This window comes from Branchiostoma belcheri, unplaced genomic scaffold (assembly GCF_001625305.1).
Source record: "Branchiostoma belcheri isolate BF01 breed outbred unplaced genomic scaffold, Haploidv18h27 scaffold46, whole genome shotgun sequence".
NCBI classification, from domain to species: domain Eukaryota; kingdom Metazoa; phylum Chordata; class Leptocardii; order Amphioxiformes; family Branchiostomatidae; genus Branchiostoma; species Branchiostoma belcheri.
Genome location: NW_017804087.1, coordinates 840437 through 861751, shown reverse-complemented (window position 1 = coordinate 861751; position 21315 = coordinate 840437). Strand labels below are relative to the sequence as shown.

At 42.0% G+C, this 21315-nt stretch overlaps 1 pseudogene; it reads right to left on the bottom strand.

Annotated features, from left to right (window-relative positions):
* Positions 1-4: 4 nt before the first annotated feature.
* On the bottom strand, positions 5-20950 carry LOC109479008 (annotated as a pseudogene).
* Positions 20951-21315: the final 365 nt, after the last annotated feature.

The window sequence follows — 21315 nt, the reverse complement described above, 5'->3', positions numbered from 1 at the left end:
GTAAGTACATTGACATGTAACTGTTGCATTATTTTGTACTATTTTTTTCTATAACTAATTTAACTTTTCTGTTTAACGCAATTGAAGTAGACGGATTTCATGGTATAACAGACTACATACAGTAGAGTCATGCATTGATTTTAATTGTATTGTAGCCATATTGCTTTTAAATTTTATCTGATATATTGTGACAATGACATTTTTGCCTTGGGTCCAAAACTCAAGTAAAACATTTCAGTTACACATGTTTAATTACACAGCTATTTGATCATTGTTCCGGGGCACAAAATACTGTTTACGGATAAGAAAAGGGGACCGTCATGCAATGCTGTATTACGTTTTAGTCCGGCTGTCTACAGTTCGGTCCTTGTCCAGCAGCTGCAGTAATCTTGAGTGAAGTGTGGCGGCGCTTATGCTCAAGCTTCTCAGGTCTTCTCTCAAAGACGTTTCCTGAATAAAAAGAAGAAAATGTTAGTGTTTTAATACATTTATCTGTATCACATAGACATCTGTCTAAATTGATTTACAAACTACATTGTTTTGGCAATCTATAAAATCCATTTGTCAAATCTATACAATGGCTATCAAATTAACTATAACGACTAGATAAGAAAATACCTTCAAGCGTTTATGATTCTGTATAAGTCGTCTTACCTCAGTTCCACTGTGGACCAGTAGGTGGCGCAATATAGCCTTAAAGGCGCCGTTCATGTTGTGTTTGGCGTTTAGTCCGCTGCACGAACCATTGGCGCAGGGAACACCTACAAGAACAAAGGGGAAGAATGGGAAATGAATGGCAAAGTCGGTAAATTTGACGTCAGACTTTATCAATTTTGGCAACGCCAGAGTGGCGAGCCTAATAATATACTATGTAATATAACCTGGAAAAATTCTACCAATTAGGCTTGAATGTTGAAGGTTTTGTGACCCAAAATGCTTCCAAAAAGTAGATAATATTGTTGATTTGGGGGAAAATGATTGTTTAATGACGTACCGACATCCCTTCTATCTATCTGGCAATCCGAGTCCACCATGCACTTCCGTTCCACGTTGCTGACGTCATCAAGGTCAGTCAACTTGACTTTGCCCCCCACCCACACGAACTGTTCCACCTTGAAATCCGCCATGAGAAGAGAACCCATCGGAGAGTGTTCCAGATAGTCTAGCAGGCCAGCTAGGTCGATGGCAATCTAGGAAAACAGTAACGATATAATGTAATGATCTAGGAAATCTAGGAAAACGAGTAACGATGAGAAGAAAACAAGATGGACAAGCAAAACAGAAGCAATTAAACAAAGAAATAAAATGCACCAAGAGGAGCTCTTTCAAAGAACAATATACATTCATGTACCTTGCAAAAAGTAGATGTCGCCTAACGCTATTTCTTTTTCTAGCTTTCTTTTGTTCAGACCATCATAGCAATTAGAGCACGGTGCTTCCCAATGGTCCAAGTTAGTGAATCCATACCTTAAGCCGCATTTTCCAGTCCAGCTTGCGCGCCCTTCCTACGTGGAATTTAGTGCCCATTTCTGTCACGGACACCACGCCATGGTCCGCCAGGTTCTCACCAGTTGCTTCACTTTGCACACAGTACCCAAGCAGCTGAGATTCAGAAAACACCATATTTACCGTACAATCTAACAGTCGATAAACCTCTATATACAAATCATAATCCTTAGCAAAATATATTATTGCAAAAAGCGTCACAGTAAATTATCATTTAAATCATGTTACATAACATTAATAGCCATAGATTAGACGTTGGCCATGTTACGGGAGGTCGCATTGTCCGAGCACAACATGTCCACTTTTGATTCAAACGCTTGTAGTAAAAAGCCCCGCCTCTGAGGCGTTACCAAAATGCACAGTATTTTATGGCAAAACGTTATTACTGCAGTAGTCCTCTTACCTGCACGATGTTAGGATGTTTCAGCTGCTGGAGCAATAAGATCTCCTTCAACAGTTTGTAGTTGGGAAAAACAAAACATTTGTTCCATCCACTGCTTTCGCGCGTCTTTTTACATTCACGTACGTCTTTCACGGTCGGAAGAACTCGCTTAACGGCCACCCCATGGCCTCTGTACTCCCCTAGTTCCACAACTTTCGTAACGCCTCTTCCCATTGGACGACTTACTCTAATTCCCGCGATATCCTCGCAGGTGAGGAGCGCAGTCCGATTACCGGGAACGTCGGCAATTCTCATTGGTCCAAGTTCTGATATCCATGGTCCAATCGCTTCCTCCGACACGTTTGCCAGCTTCGCAATGTTTTTCAACTCTTCGCTTAGATTGGCTCGCTGTTGGTCCAATTGGTCAAGGCGAGACAACCCCTCCCAAAGGAGTTCCGTCATATTTGTCCCTCTTGTTTTTGTTTGTGTTGCGTGAGGGATGTCGCCATCTAACATTTGATTTAGCCTGTATCCCGAGTATGTCAAATCGAGAACCGCGGAGACTAAAACGTATACGAGAAGCACGGGGATTACGAAAGAAAGTTTCCTTTTGTGATGAAGGTTACGATGTCGGACCATGGTGGATTATTTGTCACACCTTGAAAAAAAGAAAGAAAAATCCGCATAAGAAACATGTCAGCGTGAAACAGTATCTATGATTTTACAAAACAGGTTTACTATCGCAAACCTGTAATAAAACATGCAAGGTTTCAAATCATGGACAAAATTAAAGCACTGATCACAACTTCACGCACTTCTGAGTTACTCTTCCTGCTTAAAATTGTATAAGCCGCAGCCTCTTCTGTTTTCTCAACAACATTCAATTTGTCGAAATGTGTGCTAAAGAATTACACCGTTTCCGTAGAAATTCAATGGAAAGAATTACTGCGCAGAATCTATTCTTCATGCACACCTTAAAGTATGCCTCAGATTCCGTCTCTTCACTCGCGTGCATCTTTATGCATGCTTTAAGGTATGTTTGAAGATAGGACTTTGTGCAGTGTGAAGCCCAAGTTAAAACTACCAAATGTATGTCAACAGAAACGGCAAATGTAACAAAATGCGTTCTTCAGTAACTATGTGCATGAACGAAGATACTTACTGTATGGTTGGACTTCTATAAACGCTGGTGACTATGATCCAACAAGCCATTAAATGCAAAAACAACTCCGGGCATTACATATGCTGTATTAAGGGCCTATTTCATCCTGATGCAAAATGATAGTTGCTCTTAGCTCTGTCAGTAACTGCATGAAAATACCGCGGCGCAGATTACAGTTCCTAAAACCACGACCGCACGAAAACATCGCTCAATATACTGCCTATTAGTCGTGTTTGGACTTGGCCTTTGTTAAACCCACATGTATGTTGACTATATACATGTGGCTAATGGCGCGTGATCTCTGCACCATGGAGAACCACTTATGGGCACTTAGTGGCAACTGTTTACAAGGTTTCACCGCTAATCCTTGGACTGTTGTACGCAAACAAAGTAGAAGCCAGAATATGCATAGGCTTAACTCATGCAGTTCTAAATACAAGACACGAGCCTTAAGATCCTGATAGTAAGATGAGATAACTCTTGTTTGGACTTAAATATCTTATTGTTAGACACGTTTTATAGATATGATCAAAAGGTGTATTTGAGGTTAGAAAACATTAAATAAAATAAACGCTGCAAGGTCTCAAATAATCTTATCATATCCACAGTGACAGTGCCACCTCTAACATTGACGGTGCATGTCTGTTCCTTTAGTGTATTTTCGTTAGCTCCAAGCAGATCTTGGTGGCTGCAAGACAGTATTAAATTGTCCAGGCTGTATCCATTTACCAGTTACCATCTGCCACCCGAAGTATTGGCTGGCGTAAAAAACCAGATACCAGTACAAATAGAAAGCCCGATAAATACGCCTAAAAGACGTCAAAAAATAACCCGACGTACGCCTTAACCTCTGATTGGAAAGTAGTATTTCGTAGCATCACTACTATCTATGTTTTCTTCGCGACGGGGCCAACGGTGGATTGTTTGTACAATCCAAGCAGAGGTTTGATGCTTTTTTATGTTTGATGTTTTATGCTTTTTTAGCGGGCTTTCTTCTTGTACTGGTATCTTTTGGGGGCTGACACAAAAAAATGACAGTACAAAAAAAGAAAGCCGGATAAAAGCCTAAAAACACGCCAAAAATTAGCCACAGCCCAAACCTCTGCTTGCGAGAGTACATTGTTTATGTTTTACAGCAAACACTGTTGGCCATTAGCGGATCTAGCTGCTGTTATTTTCGGCAGCTTTAATGACTATCGACGGCGTGTTTCACCACAACACGAGATAACCTGCCGCGAGGTCGGTCAGAAAAACACATTCCACGGCACGTAGTTCAGTGTGAGACAAGCGCCAGTATTGTGACAGAAGCGGCCAAGGTTTACACAAATTATGTGGAGGAAAGTTTCTTAAATCGCGGTCACATTCGCTATAACTAACATATTAAGCCGTGGTACGATTTTGATGTTGAATTTTCGAGCAGGCCTTGACAGAACCAATGGTCTTTTTCCCCGTAAAAGAAGATGGCTTGATTTTGTACGACGTATTAGCGACTATCCCAGGAATGATCCTTGTTTACGGTCGTGCGACGATCGTGCCCGTGCCTTAAGCTTATTGAACTGTCTTTCCCAACATCAACCGACAATACAAAGGCAACAACTAGGAGGAACAGAAACGACTTTGAAAACCGGAATACCTGAAATAGGAATCTGTAAACCTGAACAAACTATTAAAAAATTGCCTGATTTGTCCAAGAAAAAAACTTTGGCTGGATGCGCTATTTCACAATTCCCATGGGCAAACCGGCAATGGTCGGATATCGAAAACTGTCAGCGAATCTACTAGTAACCGTCAAAAATGGTTAAAATTCCGAGTCCGCTTTACTTTGCCTTTAGAGACTATTTCCTTTACTAAATGGTTTTGGCTGAAAAACAACAACACATTTTTAAATTCTGCGTTAAACCGACAAAATAAACGAAAGAAGCAGTTACCTACCTCAATTTCAGTATGTAGTGTCCTGTACGGCAGGAATGACAGAATGCTTTACACCTTCGCACTTATTTCCACTATACGCAAATGCTTTAACACTGCTATAAATAGATCCCCCCTGTCCTTAAATACAACGTAGCGTGACGTCACCTGTTCGATGATGACGAAAGCAGTAAACAATCTGTGACCAATCAGACGTCTCGTTTTTAACCACTGACCAAAACAACGCCATGGCAACCACTATAAACAAACACAATTGAGTTGTAAACCTGAAAAACACTGCACTTATAATGGCGCAAAATTACTTGCGACGCATTTCCTCATTCCTGTTACAAAAACAGTTTCTGTAGTAACCAAAAGTAGTGCTTTGCGTAATCTTGGCACGTAAAAGTTATCCATCGTTCCCTTTTCACTCCACTTAACCTTCTCTCTGCTGCCTAACCCAGTAACCAATGCAGATTTTGGTGCCAATCGGCTACCTTAGCAGACGGAAGGTTAAGTTCCCAGGGGTTGTTACACTCAGGTCATTTTGACCCGTTAAACGGATTAAACTGGACAGGAACAAGAAGATAAGTATGACTAATGTTAGTGTTAGTGTTAGCTGGTGAGTTAGAGAAAACGTTTGTACTGTATTGTCCTTGTATTAACTACAGGGCGCCAGCTATCAAGGCTAAGCACTTGAGTGGTACAAATCACGGAAAACTGCAGTCTGTACATACTTAGAGATAAGCCATACAGGACGCACACACATTGTGGGGAGGGCCCCGGCATATTTGTCAAAAATACCACCATCTCTTACAGGTAAAGAAATGAGACATGCAAACAACACATAGACATGTACACTCTCTCAGAATTATTCAGAGGATAACCAATAATGTATGAATATCAGTGGTAGTACTTTGTGTGTACATTGTGGGGAGGGGACATTGGAATAACGGTTGCTGACCAGTGCTATACTGGCTGAACAGCCTGACATGCCAGTTTAATATTTGGCATGATATCAGTCACTCTGCTAACTGTGTGTGTGTTTGATACATAGCAAGTTATACATTACATGTATAATCAAAACATTCTGTAGTAAAATAATTTACATTATATGCATGCAGTAATGAATGACTTGAAACATGAGGGCATTGGGGTGAATCAGATATGTAGAAATTCAAGAGCATATTGACATGTGACAACCAATGTATTGTAAATATAGGGCAATATTTCAAAACATGACTAGATATTGCAACAATAAATTTTTACAATCATTGGTGCAATATCTAGATATTCTCTTATCCCATACTGCAAGGTATATTTGTCTCATACTATGTTTGTTATATACACCAGTACATGTTGTGTGTTACACCTCTAACAATTGCTGTGCAATAGAATTTATTCTTGTCATTAAACAGTGTCATGAGAAAATCTTGAATCATTGTTTTAACCCTCTTTGTCATATCTTTTAGTCTAAATCATACAGTGGAACTTGCTGCCACTAGGTGCAGTAGGGGTATCATCACTAGATAGCTTTAACGCCTGCAGTTAGATGTGCAAAGGATGGATGTAACAGGTGGTTTGGTGTAATGTAGCCAGCTGCCGCAGCGCCGCATGCCTGCAGAGCTGGTGTGTTACGCTGACTGAGGGAGAGTATACCTGCTACACAGATACAGATGCAGACATTACTCATCTGTCATCTCATCATGTGTGGACTGTTGTTGATTCGCTACCATTTAATTTTTTTTTTCATTTTATTTTGCTGTTAATTCATTTGAACCAGTCATATGGAATAGCACTTATGGCATTGTATAATGCAACTGATTGTGCTAAAACAGGGCCATATCTAATAAGCAAAGTACTGAGTCACTTGTAAGGTTTCTTGGATTAAAAATCCACCAAACTATTCATACCATTCTGAACTGCTGTGAAATACCATTTAGAATTTCATGTAAGACTTAAAATCACACACTTCTGATCATGGTAGTTCAGAAACCATGATTGCAGTTGTGCATTTCCATCTCGTGCCTTATATTTACGTTCAATTCTACTCTGAAGAACCTACCAAAGAATAACACCATGGCCTTGGATCTTGGTCTAATGCTTGCTTGTGGCCACCAGTGCTGAATTAGTCTCGACCCAAACTTTTCTTAGTCTCTTCATGTCTTCCTTCCTTCTAGTAGTCTGGAATAATAAGTCTCTTGTGGGGTTTACAAGGCAAAGACTCTTATGACAGTGAATCTGGATGCCATGATACCTTTGAAACCCCAGGGTAACCATGGAATCCTAATCTAGCATTATGGATGGTATGTAACGTTAAAACATAGACATAAATTGGAAAAAATTCTATAGTATGATATGTTATGAATCGTTCGATTACTCTGTAAATGTAATATACTATGTGAACTACTTCATTCAAAATCTGTATACATTTTCCATCAAAATACTAACATGCAAGATACTGTTATGCCTATAAAATTACCTGAACATACAGTAGTAACGTTTTATATTGGGGAGGGGGGCGACAACACCGGGAAAAAAATTGCAGACGACATTATGATAAATTGAGACAAATCCGCTATATTGACATACACTTCTGTCTAAAATGCGACCTAGATACTCTCAAACATATATTTTGCACATATACAAGGCAGAAAGTAGCACTTGTCTGAGGAAAAAGATCATATTTACCAGAACTTAGAAGAACGGACGATCAGTCTCTTTCGAAATTTCCCGCGTCGTTTGGACGATTACATTTACAAATAGGTAGGAAAGCAACATGACTTACCTAGGTCGGATGGAAAAGCCAAATACATTTAAGTATGGTGGTTTCAGTCAAAGTGATATATTATACATCAATTAAGCTAATTACGGACGTATAGAAACGTTTCCCAATCAAAATATTGCAATGAATATTCACATTTTAATTTCCCACTCAATTTGAAGTGGACTGTGCCAGATAGAATAGACCATTTTCAGCCGGGGGTGCTGAGGTGGGGGTATTGGGAAGAGTCAAGGGAAGTGATTTCGGCAAAGTCATTGACCATTATAGAGTCATTATCAAGATATGTACGTCAGATTTTTATTCATTGACAAGTACTAGAATAAATACAAACTGTTTACACTGCGCTTTGGGTTATATCTTAGGTAAGTCAACCTCTCATAGATAATATAAATATTTCCTTGAATTACTGAAAGTAGTACAAAATGTAACATATCATAAATTTGCCATAGATGACAAAGTGATAGATAGCTTCAAAGTACCCATACACTATACATACATACAATTCTCTTGTTAGGCTAGGTATACCTTATTAGGAATTTTCTATTCTAGCTAGAATATGTATCGTGAATACATGAGTGTTATTTGGTCCAACTCCATGTTTAAGCCTAAAGGCCACACACCTCCCTTATAAAGTATAATAGCATATTATATTGTTTTATTAGCCAGACTCCGTAACATTATATACATTTTGAAATAAGCAAAAAATTTTCCTGATGACAATCCATAGTTATGGGAATGTATTACTGCATACAATTGTCCACACCAGTGTGTGTTCTAGCAGGAAGAGTTTCTTGCAGTTGAATAAAGAGTTTTCTTTTTCAATCTGACTCGTAACAAATTGACCTGTCTTAAGACATGTGTGCCCCTTTCTACAAGATGGTGACCGCTGGGCGACCGTTTAGCGATCTGTATTCGTGTCGACCCTTGCCTTGAGTTTGTAAATAGAATATGGTGCACGATGCAAAAACATGATTCAATGGGCAATCAAACGTAGAAAAAATATCGTTCTTTGTCCATGGAATTTGTAAGAGATCTGTCACTCATCAGTCGCTCAGTGGTTGCAGCCTCCACTGCAAAGGGGTGTTAATGACGTCATTCCTGATCTTTGATACGTCATTTTTTGCCGCTCTACGTTTCCCTCTCTCTGAAGACGAACGTGTCTCTGTCCGGAGCGTTGAAAATCCTCCATACTTGCTTCATGTCTGGTCCGTCCCAGCTAACATGAAAGTTTTGGATAATCTGTACGGTTCAGAAAAAGAAACATATATCTTAATAGAGAATAGCGCAATTGCACAATTCTACCCAACCGGTTACTTGTATAAGCAGGCTCACATATATGAAGTGCACATACACGAAGTCAGAGATGAAAGCAGCCCAACCATAATACTCACCCTGACGAGACCTAGAAACACCTCCTGTTCCGCAAAACGCCGACCTGTTGATGCAAAAGAGTCAGTATTTATCAAAGAGCATGGTAGAACATAACTCTGAGATCTCAAACCTCAGGAAAGTATTTAGCTTCTTTTTTGAATTTATTGGGACAACCATAGAGGTGGTCTGAAGTAACAATCTTTAAGTGGGTGACTTGAGTGGGTGTAGCCATCGCCTCCTCTAAGCCTACCAGTCATCACTTCAGTCCAACTTGACCTTTCGGTCAATCTCTGTTAACCAAATTCCCCAACCTGACACTCTATTGCATTCAAATACCCACAAGCAACAACAAACACACAGATAAACACGTCCAAAACAATGATTCCTCACCTTACATTTCTTACTTTGAATGGTCATTGATCGCAAGATTGTTTTGGTATTCACATTCTAATGCGTGTATTTCATTGCTAATCGTATTCTTTCTTCATACGAAATACATTACTTACCAATACACATCCTTGGTCCATAACCAAACGGTAGAAGGGAGAATGCCTGGACATTTGATGACTCAGTCCGGAGCCATCTTTCCGGCATGTATGATTCCGGTTCCGGGTAATACTCCGGAAGTGTGCTGACGACGTTCTGTGCCATAAGAACAGTGGTCTGAAAGACGAACATGAGAATTATCGATTCAATGTTTCTTTCGTCTTGAATTATTTCTGTTCCTTATATTTCTCATTGTTTACACAACAGTACGTTTGCTCATATAGAAATTACAATTTTATTATGCACAAAATATATACATATCCAAGATAATAAATGTAGCAGCAAGTAATGTTTAGAATTCAAAGTTCGCACCCTACTGTGCTATATTGTGTAAAGAAAAGTAGCCTAACACTAACGTCATGTAGGCTAGACTGTCAGATTTGATTGTTCAACCAATGAGAGAATGGCAATCGGTTCAGCCAATGAGAGAGTGACTACATGTAGGTCAAATATATCTGCATTTTGACGGAGGTGGGCGGAGCTATACAATCGATGTTCTACCTTGGCAGGCACGTGATATCCCGACAGCACCGCGTCACGGGTCAAAGTTCGCACATTATTCAGGATGGTTGGATACATCCTAAAAAGGGATTAAAAAAGAAACATATTAAACAAATTCAAACAACAAGAAAAAAATACAGATTTCATTCAGACTTCCGGACTATTCTAGCTTTTCGTGACATTCAAGTTCACCCCATTTCCTATGTCTGACCTTTTTCAATCCTGTCATTCTGATGTTAATCTCCCTACCCCACGCGATATCAACCTACTCTACCCGGACAGACACATAAAACAATACTTACAAACAACCATATTGACTTTCTGCGTAAGATCAAGATGCAGAAAGGCTTGTGGTATATATTCTTTAAAAAATGAAGTAGATTTAAGCACCTGAATGTTTCCTTGACCACAGCGCGAAGGTAGTGCATCTTGTTCAACACCCTGTCGTCTACGGGCTGGCCTGGTGGAACTACCTCCATGATCTCCTCGTACAGTTTTCGTTGAGCCTCGGGATTTTTCGCCAGGCAGAAGAGATTGAACACCAAGGTGTGTGCCGTCTGAAGTCATGGGACAGAAAATAAAGAAAAAAGTCAACTAGGGCCGCATCTTGTTTTTAAAGGAAAGACATCCTTCACGTTCACCCTATTTAATATGCCTGACTTTTGATCACTTGTCCTTTTGCCTGTCTATCCTCCTACCAACGACTGTCAACAATCACAGCTACCCAGAACAATACTTCCGAAATATGAATTTATCCCAATAATATTGAAGAAACCTCACCGTGTCAATCGCACCGTTCAACAAATCCACCGCCGTCTGGGTGGCCTCTTCCAACGTCATGTCCTCCCGAGACAGGAGGCTCGTCAGAAAATCTGCCTCCTCGGGAGGCTCTTCCATCTGGCGGAGTCCCTCCAGCTTTTCCCCCATCATCTTTTCCGCAACGCTAGGGTAACACCAGATCGCACAGAATTCGTGACCATTGCAGGGGTAGAAAGTCTACATCGCCCCCCGTCTCCGTTGAGCTTTCATTTAAAAGTCAAACGATCTAAACATTGAAGATGACAGATTGCACAGAATTCATGCCCAGAGCAGTAGTGAAAAGCGTCAGGATGTCTGTGTCGTCCTCCGTCTCCGTTTAGCTTTGATGCGAAAGTAAAACGTCATTCGTTGTAAACATTGAAGATACATACCCAGTCATGGTGTCCAATGCTCTCTCTAACTTCTTCCATCCAGGAGTGCTGATGTACTTGTACAAGGGAAGCGACATTTGAAGTTTGGCGAAATAAAGGAAGAAGTCGTTCACGGCCCAGATCATCTGCTGTGCGTCAGAGTCAGCCGGCAGCTGATCCAGGCTCAGGCAGCCAAGACGTTTGCCCAGAACGACGAGACTCAAAGCTGAAAAATGAAAATTCTTACATCTACACTAACAGCCATGTTGTTTGTTACCTAATGAATGCTATTATAAATTTATTGTTTTACTTATTATTGTTGATTTCTCGCTGATTCTGTGCATGTTGGAACGTTTCATTGTCACGCCCTTCCATCCTGTGTGGATCGAGACCATTTTGACCTCCAATTTGACCTTCCTGTCAATCTGTGGTTACATAATCCCCCCTCACTTCCTGTGACTATTTTGTATTCAAATAACTATGGATACACAAGAAAACAAATAGACAAACACACCGAAAACAAAACTTCCGTGTATAGAGGTGATATATAGTCTATTACAAAGACTCACATTCGAGCCCCCATTTATACAGGAGCTTGGTAAAGTCGGGAACCTGGCCAGCGGTGTCGCCCTTCCGCACTACGTCCTGCATCAGCCCGACCAGCTCCCGGGACACATCGTCCTGCCAGGCGGCGTACGCACCCACCGCCTTCGGGCGCATCATGTCCCTGTTCACGGAACTTCGCACACGGGACCACTCTTCTCCATTTCTGTAAAAAGATTACAACAAAGTACCAATTGGCGATGGAATTAGCTTTCTTTTGAAAGAAAGGAAATGCACTTTCCCACTACTATCTTTTCTAAAGAGAGAGAGAGAGAGGGAGGCTGAAACATAAAGTTGTTCTGGTGCAAATCAGTGCTATCAAAGATAAGGTGAAACACTGTATTTCAGTAGAATAGACAAGCTTAAGTGTCTAGAAAGAAACACATCTGGGAAGAATGATACCACGCTCTCCTTCAGCCTTACTCCAAACAGAAGTAACTTACAGAAGAGCGACGCCTAGCGGTTTCTTCTTGAGCCGGCGGTATATTGCGACGGATTCCGGAACAGGTCGCACCGGATGCTTTCCGTCACTCCGGAATACGGTCTCGAAGTCCTTCGGGTCACAGACGAACACCATTTCCTGCGGCCCGATCTTTTCCCGGTAGATTTTTCCGTACTCCTTATACCTTTCAATTGTGGAGTCGGCCATTTTTGTGTGCACTGGGAAGCGACCTGGAAAAATTATTAATACGCGTACGTTACACAATTATAGCCTCCACCAGGTTTTCCTATAAGGACAGTAGAGTTCGTCAAGCAAGGTGCCTGACTAGCCAAGCGAGGGGATCCACCGTTAGGACGTCGGGAAAATGAACTCTACAGTCACCAAACTTTCCTGGCCAAATATTCCGGCTAAATTTGATTGTTTTTGGACCCGAGTTGTCAGTATGGTGTAATCTCCAAGCAGATTCGGTGGGGCAAGGGGACTTTATATTGGCCTCCTGTATCCATTGGCCGCCTGTATCCAACGTTCGCCCCACGAGGCGGCCAATGGATACAGGAGGCCAATATAAAGTCCCCTTGCCACACCGAATCTGCTTGGAGATTAAGTATGGTGGACACTAACCCAATTTTGTTTATGCTCAAGGGCCATAAACCACAGAGCAAATATATAGAGGTATAACGTAGTTTATCAATTGTCGGAAAAATAGACCACAAACAAACGGTTGGCAAATATGTATACAAGTTTCACATTACTACAAGTAAAAAACTTAAGGTAGATAGAGGAAATGGCAGAATATTGGTCTGGGATTGAGGAAAAAAATCGAGTTTTCTCTGTTACTTCTGCCACGCGAGCTCCTTCAATGAGTATCAGTTGCACAACCCGCACGTGTGCTATTTATAGTCTATGTAAACGCATGGGTCAGACGGGGTCATCGGCTAACTTAGAGGACACGCATGCTGGACTTCAGGTCAATGTACTACTATAGTATGTATAATAGAGCTGCCCCAACCTTTTCTACTGTTAAAGCTATCATTATCACTACAGCTGGGGAGGAGGGCTACGTTCAACTTAGACTGTGCATGTGCGAACTTTTTTTCCAAACAACATGTAAGCTGGCCACAGCATAGAGTATTGAATTCACAGTGGCGTCTGCCGTATAATACTACATATTTCTCGGCACGTACGCGCCACCCAAAGTAGTCCAGGTCAAACTACATCGTGCGATGAACCTACGATGTTTTTTCGGCGACATTTTGATCGCCTTACATCGTTTTGGCATCCAGATCCAGGTTACACTATCCGCCGGCCTCGACCTTTCTTTATGCATGCCTCAGTGAGTTTGGTTCGAAGGGTACATGCCGATATGGGTTACATACATAACCGGGACTCTATGTATACATATATTGTTTGCATCCCCTTACCAAAAGGAGTGTAGTCCAACGCAGTGCCGATAAACGGAAGCCCCTTGGGACCTGGAATCTCGTGAAACCCCCGGACTGCCGTGTCTTGCCGGACGGTCTGTTGTTCAGCTGTTGCCGCGGTGCTGCAGGCCCGGGCCGCCCGGCCATACCGTCCCAGGTACCTCACCAGACTTGCCTGCGTAACGGCAGCCATTCTGCCCGCGAGCTTCAGAACGTGGGACATGGTTGGAACTCTGCTACGTCATGTGGCCAGGTCGCCGTTGAAAAATGTTTCGGAATACAGTTGCCTGAGCTTGATAGTTTGTTCAGCACAGCGACTGAAGGGTTGTTTGTGCCGACGTTCTGCTCGAGCTGGCATGAGCTGACGAGCTGACCTACATACGGCCAAGGAGGTTAGACAATCAATAGTAATCACGTGACTGGCCTGTCAATGCAAGGAGGCTCCTTAGCCTGCCTTCACATACCAAGGAGCCTATATATAAACCTCCTTGCATATACGTACACCACGCTACTAAATTCTAGCATGGAGATATAAAAGGATGGTTCTAGTAGCCCTTCCACTGGTCAGGTCCCTAGTAGACACTTTAACGGCACCTCAGATTCAGGAGAATTGGGAAACATATTAATCCTGTATGTGCTAACATGGAGCTTCCATTGAGAACTGAGAACTAACCATGTTGTTGTGACAGAGACTCTTGTGCTCTTATTGGACTGATTTCCATAATGCTAAAAGTTCCTGAGCTCCTATTGGTAGTTCTGGGAACGGGAATGGTTGTCAATCAATGGTGGACAAGCTCTCAGCCACAAGCAAACAGACATTATCAGTCTGTTTATTATAATTTACAAATTCAAACAGGTAGTCGTAGAAAATTCTTGGATAATATATCTTACAAACATAAGGGTGTAATGTACAACCCGTAATACAACACTGCAGTACCAATATGAATCGCTAGCTCCACATGATGAATGAAACCTCCCAGTGTTAACTCAACACCATGGGATGCTGTCTAGTCTTAATACTTAAGTAAATGTTAGACTGACAAAGTATAGTTATACTTCTAAATATCAAAACTGATATACAAACAATTTCTACATTAATGTCAAGATTATAACGATAGTTCATACTGGCCTCATCAAAAACAGTAAAGATCACAATAGTTGATATCCCCAACATAAATATTGGTATCATCCTTGATATTATAGATTGAACAGTAAGCTCAATGAGCTAAATCAAAACAATATCAGAAGTGAATCTTGAATAACGTGTTACAACAAATAAAGTCAACAATGCTAAAGTACTATGAATACCACAAGAAAAACTATAACTGGAAAACAGAATTACATAAAATTCCAAATATAACGACATTTATAATTTTTGCATAGTATATGTTGCAGACATTTCTGAAATGTTGCTGTCTCAAAGTTGAAATAATTCTGTGTCATACAACACAGTTTACACTTGTTGACTTGTTTAAGAGTTTTTCTGTACTACTTTGAAAACCTACGTCATAATACTGTGTTAGATATACTGAAGCCTGATAGAAGGATGTCCACACTTGAAGACGACTTGGGCAAGACTGGTGCAGGGACATGTGAGTGTGGACAGCCTTCTATCAGGCTTCACTAACACTGGTGGCAGCGGTGGGATCTATGCTGTGTGTCTCGCCTTCAAACAGCGTCCTCCTGCAGTGTCGTCGCACCGTCCTCTCTTACAGCTGTGTCCTCTATAGGCGGAGCTCCAGCTGCCGGTGTCTCTAGCAGCTTCTCCTTGACCTTCTCCGCACGCGCGTTGTAGATGCCGACTGCCGCCAGGGCCAGGGTAGCAGACAGCGCGGCCGATATGATGATGATGATGATCAGTTGAGTGTGGTCTAACTGCACCAGAGTCTGAAACATACAAAGAGCAAAGAATAAATCTTTTGTTCTCGGTATGTCTATTTGCCTGTTTGCGTATGGTAGGTATAAGGACGTCAGAGATATTGACAGGAAGTTAGGTAAAAGGTCCCAGAAAGTTTCCAGAAACGTTATCTCATTTCCTGTCTTCAAGTTCCTGCTTAATTCTTGCATCTGTTGCCTTATGAGAGCCAGTAGGAAAATGCATTGTAAGAATTAGCAAGAAATTGTCAATAATAAATGAAACAAGACAAAAGCTCGAAATATAATTGGAGGAATGGTATCTTCTATTTCATATTGGAAGTATATGGAGGCAGTGTGTTTGTGAAAATAAATGATCATTTCACAAAATGTTAAACTATAAAAGATGTGCACCACAACTTCTACTTACAGCCGACTGCCCCATTGCAACACCTGTTCTTCCACTTCCCCTTGGCGGTTTCTCGGTCCCGGTGAAGTCTCCACAGGTCGGGAAGCCGTACGGCAGAGCGGGCAGCTTGTCCAGAGCCTCCGCGATGACCATTGACATCCCCTCATTCAGGTGAGTTGCTTGATGACAGTGGAAGAGCCAGTAGCCTGGGTTGTTACTCCTGTAGCAATCGATATTGAATCGCAGATACATCAGAAAGCTCTCTTTCTGAACTAAATCCTAAGAGGAATATGCTCTGAGGCGTCCAAAAAAAGACAATATTCATGACACTGATACATGAACAGTTACCACGAACCTGAACTCTATAACGGTGTAGCCTCGGGCGGGAATGACGACTGTGTCCCTGATGGGGGGTCTGTTGAAGTTCAGGCTCGGCCTTGTTAGATTCCAGGACGCCATGTTGCAAATGTCGTTCCCGCAGTTAATGTCAGCGTTCTGAGAGATCCAGCGTCCTACACAACATAGGGAATAAAAAGTAGCAATACGCCGGTTCATGATTTGAAATGCGCACGCACTTTGTGATGCACCATGGGTAATATGTCAAACCTGAAGGCCCCTGAGATATAAACAAAACACATCTGGACATGTATCAAGCAATTGGTCTAGACAAGAACTGTTTACAAGTTAGGGGCATGCATCTTTGACCTCACACATGCGTGTGAAAGTAATCGGAGCCGGACGGTTTTCGACGGAAGCTATCATCTCTTATCCTTTTGCTCGTCAACCCCCTACCCACGTGCTGTCAACCTACAAACAGTCGCCCAAAACAGTATTTTTTTTCTTGGACCCAACAATTATTCTATTGATAAGACTACAGGGGAATCGTGGTTTTAAATGGAATAAAAACTCACCGGTTGTTTCGTCGTAGTCTGGAAATCCCATGGCCAGAACCCTGAAGTCGTAACCGTGGAGATGGACCAGGTGATGCGCTTCACCTCCCGGGCCCAGGTTCGTCAGTACAAACCTGATGCAATTGGAATGCAAGACCATGTATATCCGAGCCAAATGCCCTTGGGAAATCTAAGAAGACCATTTATTATTTATTTATTTATTCATTTATTTATTGCAATTCACCACATACACAGGTACTTGGAAAGTATGGTGGAACAGGTGGACCCATGTACATCTTTTCAAGGCCACCATGCCGACATTTGTGTTGATGTTTTCTTCCTTAATAAAACAAGTAAGCAAACAAACAAACAAATAAACAAACAAACCTACCTGATGATCTTCCCAAGTGGGATCTCCGCCATGTAGGTACACGTACATCCATCCGTCTCACAGCTGGCTTCGCAGGTTGTCAGGTCATAGGGCGCGTTGAAAATCAGCGGCTTTTTTGGGGTGGCAAACTTACGGGCGTTTACTGAGGAGCCGATTGGGAATCCGAAGTTGAAGAAGTACTCCTCAGTTTCTGATGCCTCTGGCATTGAATACGCTTCGGTGCTATTGAGGTCTGAGGCGTAGACACATTCCGTATGGCTTCCTTGAGGGAACGCTGGAAAAGGGCAGTTGAGAACTCGGCATGGGTTGTTTGCGGTGCAGGTTTGCATGTTCGTCATTGGGTCGTCATCGGTTGGGGGGTTGTCGTATGCCAGGATGGCTTTTACTTCTTGCAGTCGGTCCTCTGGCAGGACGTTGGGTCCTTTCCCCGCCCAAAGCGTCTGGGCGCGGATCCAGTAGTTACCACCTGTCTGATCGCCGACCACTTCAACGTCGTACGATTCTCCCGGAAACATGAGGATGGACTGGACCTGGACCGGCATGACGTCATGTCCGTCGTTTGCCACGACCGTCATGCTGTGCGCGTCGATGGAGACCCGGAAGGTGAACTCTGCGCCTGCGTGGATGAGTCGGAAACGTAAAGTTTCTCCCGGCGAGATGTCACACCTCGTTAGCGGGGCGGAGTTGTTGTTGTAGCGGCCTCGACCGTTGATGAGGGCTGATCTGAAGTTGACAGCCGTCAGCTCAAAGCCATCAAAGCTGAAGCCACGTTCTTGCACGGTGTCCTAGGATTTAATACAAAAGCGAATGTAAAATAGCATTCATCAGTGTGATAGCCGGGGGGAACACGAAATCCTCACGCGACCGTTCTAACAAAAATTGCACAGTCCCTCATAGCAAAAACTAAAAGTTCTACGATTTCATACCAAATGTTAAATGAACGCTAACTGTGGCTGAACCAGGACGAGAGGCGGTACCGACTTCCAACAAACTTTGACCTAGTGCTGACGTCACACTGTGAAAAAACACAGTGTCTACAGTTTATAGGTCAGATAGCTGATGAAGACAGAGAGATTCGATTAAAAACTTCTGGTGACTCAAACTTCATTGAATCAACTTCCTTGCTTGGATCGAGAACAGTTTGATTTTCCGCTATCCAAATGCCACTACAACTAACCTATTTAAAGGGCCTCTCCTTTGGGATTGATATCTGTATCGTAGTTATCTCTGACAGTGATTTATCAACAGCAAACTTACAAAGAAGCGCCCAGGTCCGTCCATGTACCAGTTGTCCACGTCAATGTTTTTGAAATCTTCGTGCCACCAGTCTTGCAGGAATAACGGTAGGGGTGGAGCCACCGGAATGCTATAGAAAAGCAAATGCAAATAATGCATAATGTTTACGTACCTTCACACTATCTAGCCCAACAAGATACTGTTCAATTCATTCTTACTCAAACTCGTTCATACATATGGCAGCACGGTGTGGAAGGGCTGTGGAAGAGGTGAATGGAATTGTCGTTGTGGGCCTTCGTATATAAAGGACACTGATTATCGTACTTACCTGTTCTTGTGCACGATGAAAGCCCCATACAGACCCTCTTCCTTCTGTGAGCCAAGGTGACTGTGGTACCAATGAGTCCCGGCTGGCTCCGCCTAGTGCAATGCATGTCAAGTAAATCGCACTTAGAAATCGCAATTAGTTGAAATGGGCATGGGGTAGAGCTGTGTACCGGTACGCAGTACCGATACTGTACCGGAAAAATTGATTAGGTACAGGTCCAAAATACCTAATCCCTCAGTACCGGTACTGTACCTAAACAATTTCACACCAATTTTATGCCTATTTGTGACCTCAAATGTGTAAATAGCTGGTCCACAATGGGTATCTGTGTAAGGACAGTGTGTTCATGAAAACAAAAACATCTTAGTTTTGCCTATATTTTATCTGAGCATTCGCCATAAACAAATAATAAACCTTAACTATCAAGTTTATTAATGTTTTTTTTGTTATTGAATGAGTTCAGAAGAGCATATAAATTGGTCGAATTGTTCAGGTACAGGTTCAGGTCCGGACCTGTACCTAAACCTGTGTACCTGTACCTGTACCTGTACCTAAAATTTGTTTAGGTACACAGCTCTAGCATGGGGCACTTCCATTACATAGAATTCATATTACAAAAAGGTATTTTAGACAGAACAAAAGTAAGAAATCGTAACTGCATCACATTGGTGCATCAAAGAGACATAGCTGCGCTATACAACCGTAAATATTTATTTATAAGTCTAAAAGTATTCCTCTGAGTCTAAAACTTCATTTCAAACGTTAGCGGTTTTATTGGAACTTACCCTGAACCTGTAGGTGAAACTGTGCATGGGTAGGATGGGACACTGCGTGACGTAAGGCACCCCGTCCATATATGGCACACCGCGCATGTACATGCCGTGGAAGTGGAGTGATGTGGCTTCTCTCAGCAGGTTGTTAACGACAGTAACCACCACCTGATTGGGATTAAGAACATTTTCAAGAACAGCATTCAAAAATGCTGCATGTAAACCGCTAATGAACTATTACAAAGCTCTTCTTCGTTAGAAAGAATTCACGATACATTACAATTATGCATCTGAGTCCAGTCGTTTGCATATTAGATCGATTCCAAGATGACCAATTATATGAGTCCTACATCGTCACCACACGCCACTCAACCAGCTATTCTCATCTTGGTCGCCGGCCTTGTTTTTTTAAAGCATTTCTTGTTGTGAAGATGGTAAAATTAGTTCAATGGTCAATAGACGTTTCGAAGTTGAAGGAAAGATTGATTCATTGAGTGTTTGCGTTTACCTGCGCTCCTTCCATGACCTCCAGTGTGGGACCGGGGAACTGGTCGTTCACGAGAATTACGTTTCGCTGCACTCCATCAGCTGTGATGGTCTCATTCACAGGAACTATGGATCCTTCCTTATCTCCCGCCCTTTCATCTATGGCCAGCAGGCTTCCGTTTGTTAAAATCTCGACCTGTTGGAATGTTGGTTAATGCGAAATCATTTATTTCTGCACTGCGACATATTAGATAAACCTGCCACCAGGTTTCAAAAAGATAGAGTTTTCTGAAATGTGATAAACAAGAAATCAGAGATTTCAGTCTGTTGGGAAGTAGATATAGTTCGAATTACAACATGGAATTAGAATGCACAGTTACTCATACTTCATATGACTGTATGGTGAAACTTACTCTACTATTGCTCCTTAACGCAAAGCATACTGGATCAAACCCGGTCAATCAACAGAAATACTATCTCCGCCCTCTCACTTTGGAACCCGAACATACAAACCTAGCTCCACCTAAAACAAGACTTCCGTCCCGGAAGCAAGAGACATTACATGGTTTTAAACAGCCTTTTTGATAGTAATCATAGTATAGAGTTCAAAAGGAGAATTCAAAATGGCGGTCTTACCCGTGTGACCTTGCCGTCACTTCCGGTGTGCATCATGGTCCGGGCGTAACGAACCACCAGGGTGAACTCGCACACGTCATCAGCGCACCTCTGCGTAGTTGCCATGGAAACGCAGAGGCAAGCAAGAAGAAGTGCACCGAGCAGATTCATGATTCCTTAGGGAGTCTACCTGAAAAAGAAGCAAAATCACTTCGCATTCATTTACGATTTCAGTTGCAAAAAAGCATTCAAACTATTGTAAAAATTAAATTGACTGTGCTTTTCATACATAGTTTAGTGTCAAACATCTATCAAGAGAAGTAGTAATGTCTTCAATTTCCTGCTAGATGCTGGTGCCTTGTGTGAACCAGTATATATATATACAATAATGATGAAAACAGGAAATTCATAAAGAATATATCAAGGAGGTATGAGATCTTCAATTTCTTTTTATTTTTTTGTATAAGTGGTTTTATTTGCGTTCTCTCTCAACAATTATTTGACTGTCAAAGTTGATTGATGCTTTTTCACGCACCACCT